At 35.4% G+C, this 4,592-nt stretch overlaps 1 pseudogene; it reads right to left on the bottom strand.

Moving 5' to 3' along the window:
• Positions 1-1,004: 1,004 nt before the first annotated feature.
• On the bottom strand, positions 1,005-1,801 carry LOC101353467 (40S ribosomal protein S3a pseudogene; annotated as a pseudogene).
• Positions 1,802-4,592: the final 2,791 nt, after the last annotated feature.

Below are 4,592 nucleotides of genomic sequence, written 5' to 3'. Positions count from 1 at the left end.
ACCAAAATGGATGTCAGAAGAGACTCTGAAGCTTGCTCTTGAATGTCCAGTAGCTAAAGTGAAAGGAAGAAATGAAGTAAAAGAGCTGAACAGAAGATTTCAAAGGACGTCTGAAGAAGATAAAGAAAAGAGTTATAACAACATGTGCAAGGACCTGGACTTGGAAAACGAAAAGGGAAGGAACATTCATGGCATTTCTCAAGCTGAAAGAACTGAAGAAAAAATTTAAGCCTTGAGTTGCAATATTGAAAGATTCTATGGAAAAATGTTTAACGACGCAGGAACCATCAAAAGAAGATGGAAGGAAAATACGGAGTCACTATACCAAGAAGAATTGGTCAACCTTCAACCATTTCAGGAGGTAGCATACAATCAGAAACCTGTAATACTGAAAGAAGAGGTCCAAGCTGCACTGATGGCACTGGCGAAAAACAGGGCTCCAAGAATTGACAAAATTCCAGTTGAGATGTTTCAACAAATGGATGTAGCGTTAAAAGTGCACACTCCTCTATGCCAAGAAACTTGGAAGACAGCAGTCCAGGGACAGAATACAGAATAGTAATGTGTCTGCCTAGATATTTTTATACAGACTTTATTCAGTTTTCTTTTAATTTAAAATCTTAAAGTATTTCTGCTGATTGTATCTTTTTTGCTTAAACCTTTTAAATTTTCTGGTAGGTACAATGAGGTCAGTAAAAGCAAAATGGCAACCTTAATTCCATTAAGGTAGAGAAGGCTAGACAATCAGAAACCAGTGGTGATATTCTTTTCAAATAAGATTATTTCTACCAACATATACACACTCTTCACAACTTATTTTCTGTTATCCTATCCTAACCATACTAATGTGAGTAATCATGTTGTTGTGAAAGAGATTAAAAATGGAGATGATTAAGTAATGGTTTGTGTACTGAATGTAGTGTTGTCTTAGATACCATATATCTTGGTTAATTTTTTTTTCAGAAATAAGATATTTTATTTGTCATCATTAAAAATCTGAATTTTTAAACAGATTCTTGAACAGGTGGCTCATAGCCATCAGCTCGTCCAACTTTAGCACCTGTCATCTCTGATAGCTTTTCCAGAACTACTACCTTCAACATGAAGCTCCATGATTTTTCTCAATTCGAACTTGGGCTTCTTCAGAATTTTTACTTTTCTAACAAATGCATCATGGAGAGGATAAATAGATTGGCAAGTCTTTTCTATGTCCTTCCCAAAGCTATCTGGAATCAATTTATTGATCACTTCTTTCAAGTCATTTTTCTGCACCTCTTGGGTCATGATTTCTATCATTTTCTTCTGGATTTGGTGGACCTGTTGATGCTGAGCATAAGACATCTTCCGAATCTAACTGTTGTGTTTTTTAGTAAAAAAAACACAGAACAGATGAAGCAAATGACCATCAATAGTCTTGACATCAACATGAGCTTCAGTCATGGTCTGCCACTTTTTGACCATGGAGGACATTTTGTCACAGGTAAGATCCATGCCATGGAAGTTGGTCAGGCAGTTTTTGCTCTGAACATCCTCAGTAACTAACTAGCTTGAATTTTCTAAATGCCACTTCATCGTTCTGCAGATAAGCAAGGCTCACTTCAAAAACACGACCCTTGAGGCCATCAGATGCAATTTTTGTTCCTTTAGTCCTTGTGGCTAGTGTTTTCCCAGTATTTCTTATATTGAACATAGCTGGTGCTTTTACATCATACCAATCTTTCTTAGAAAATGGATCAACCACTTTCTTCTTGGCTCCTTTTTTGCCACCTTTTGTAAGGCGTTTGTTCTTGCTGACCGCCATGGTGCTGCTCAGAACATTAAATTTTTTTTTCAGGAAAATCTAAGGCATTAAACTGAGAAGCTTTTGAAAAGCAATTGTTAATAAAATTTCTTAAACCTTTGATGGGAAAATATATTTTTCTTAATTTATATTTATCCAAGATCCATATGGATCAGGGGTCCTGGTATGACTAATAACAGCCACTAGTTTACTTTCTAGCTGAACTTTTAGTAGGTATTGCATGAAATTTTAGTTCAAAATTATATGCCCTAATACTAGAATACAGCTACTCAATATTACCTGAGTAGCTGTATTCTACATATTAGGGTATATAATTACTTGAGTAATGTGATTTAATACTTTAATAGTCTTCATATGAGTTGGACAGAGCAACATTACATAAGATTATTAAGGAAAAAATATATATATGAGTATATATATATATGTATGCTCATAGCGACCCTATGTACAACAGAATGAAACACTGCCCAGTCCCGTGCCATCCTCATGATCCTTGTTATGCTTAAGCCCATTGTTGCAGTGACTGTGTCAATCCATCTCATTGAGGGTCTTCCTCTTTTTTGCTGACCCTCTACTTAACCAAGCATGAGGTCCTTCTCCAGGGACTGGTCCCTCCTAATCACACTTCCAAAGTATGTAAGATGTAGTCTCATCATCCTCACTTCTAAGGAGCATTCTGGCTGTACTACTTGCAGGATAGAATTGTTCAAATTTTAGCAGTCCATGGTATATTCAGTATTCTTCGCCAACACCATAATTCAAAGGGATCAATTCTTCCTTAGTCTTCCTTACTCATGGTCTAGTTTTCGCTTGCTTATGAGGCGATTGAAAACATCATGGCTTAGGTCAGGCTCACATTAGTCCTTAAAGTGAAATCTTTGTTTTTAAACTCTTTAGAGAAGTCTTTTGCAGTACGTTTGCCCAAGGCAATGGGTCCTTTGATTTCTTGACTGCTGCTTCCATAAGTGTTGATTGTGGATCCAAGTAAAATGAAATCCTTGAGAACTTCAATCTTTTCTTCATTTATTTATTATGATGTTGCTTATTGGACCCATTGTGAGGATTTTATATATATATATATATATACACTCACTCCTCACTTATCAACATGGTTAAATTCCAAAGACCAGGTTGTTATGTGAAAATGGAGGCTAACTACATCAGATCACAAAATGGGGGATGACTACATCGTTACATAACTGTCAAATTACATCATTACATAACTGCCAAACCACTGAGAATCATGGTCCAGCCAAGTTGACACATAACTTTAACCATCACAGCCAGCATTACTCTTGCTTCGCACATCAGTGTTCATTGTCAGATGTACGTCATTAATGTACAAAATAGTTAGAGAGTAGTTTTTTGCTATTGTCATAAATTCAAAATATTGGATAACAAAATAGTCAATAAGTGAAGAATAGGTGTATATGGGTCCCTGGTAGGACAATGATTAAGAGCTCGGCTGCTAATCGAAAGAATCCACCAGCCGCTCCAAACACTAAAATATATCTTCAGATATAAGATCAAGGAAAACGTAATAGTCACAATTAATGTTAAAGTTAATATTCACATTCTATCATTTATTTCCCTGAATAGACATACACAATCCCATCAGGACATAGTTTCTTAGAATCCTTTGTGGTTACTAGGGCTTTATTGCTCAATCCAGATTAATATGCAGGTGATTCGTTTTATTAATCAGTCTGCTTTGAATTTGGCTCGCTTATTTCATACTTCATTTTGACAATATGTTTGATATTCAAAGAATCAGCAAAACTTTGGGATATAGAAGCTTTAAGTTGAACTGGAACATGGGTCAACCCTCCCTCCTCATATTTAAGAATTTCTTTTCAAGATTCTCCCTCTAAATTAATTTTTGCATTTGTCTTTTCCTTTTCATTACCAATACCATCATTCTTGTTTAAACCTACATCTGCTCATAAACTGTTTAAACAGCAGTGATTTCCCTAGATTCCTTATCGCCATTTCTGTACCTTTTTTACATCAGTTCCAATATCCAGGTTAACTTCTTTGCTTCTCTCTGCCTAGATAAATCTCCCAGGATCCAGTTTAAGTACAGACTTACCTGTGAAATCTTTCTTTATTTTCCTTATCCATGACATTCTCCCTCCTCTGAATTCATTGTCAGCATGAACCCTGATATCAAAGAGTTTAAAATCCCCTGGTGATTCAAAGAAAGCAAACTTCAAAAATGACTAATGATGTAAGCCAGGGTCCAATGAGTGATAGAAACCATAAGTGCACATTTGAGGCAAGAGAGATCACCAAGGACTGGGATAAGATTTATATTTATTGACAAATGGCAACAAAGCCCAAAAGAAGAATGCTCCAGATTTTAGGGATAAAATCAGAAAATAATAACTTCTAAAATGGATATAAAAGTGAAAGAAAATGTACCATTAGTCACCTGTAGAAAATTTCCTAGGAAATATACAAAAAGACATAACATATACAACCAAAGCTTAGAAAATGAAAGCATTTCCTACAAATCACCATGTTTTCTAAGGTCTATCCCAAGAATACCTTCAAACAGACATGACTCTATGAACTAAATAAAATTAGATGTAATTTAAATCGTTGTAAATTCCAATAGATTTTTTTTTTTTTTTTAATAGCAGATGCTTTTGTTGAGTAAACAGAGTATTGAAAACAGAGGGATGCAAAGGGAATTTTTCTGGGCTTTCCTAACATCACTCAAGAGAAATCATCTGATTCTGTTTGATTTGTCCCAGGTATCCAGATATTACATTCTCTAGGAGGGAGAAGG

The sequence above is a fragment of the Trichechus manatus genome, unplaced genomic scaffold (assembly GCF_000243295.1).
Source record: "Trichechus manatus latirostris isolate Lorelei unplaced genomic scaffold, TriManLat1.0 scaffold00012, whole genome shotgun sequence".
Taxonomy (NCBI): domain Eukaryota; kingdom Metazoa; phylum Chordata; class Mammalia; order Sirenia; family Trichechidae; genus Trichechus; species Trichechus manatus.
This window is presented reverse-complemented; position numbering and strand designations above follow the sequence as displayed.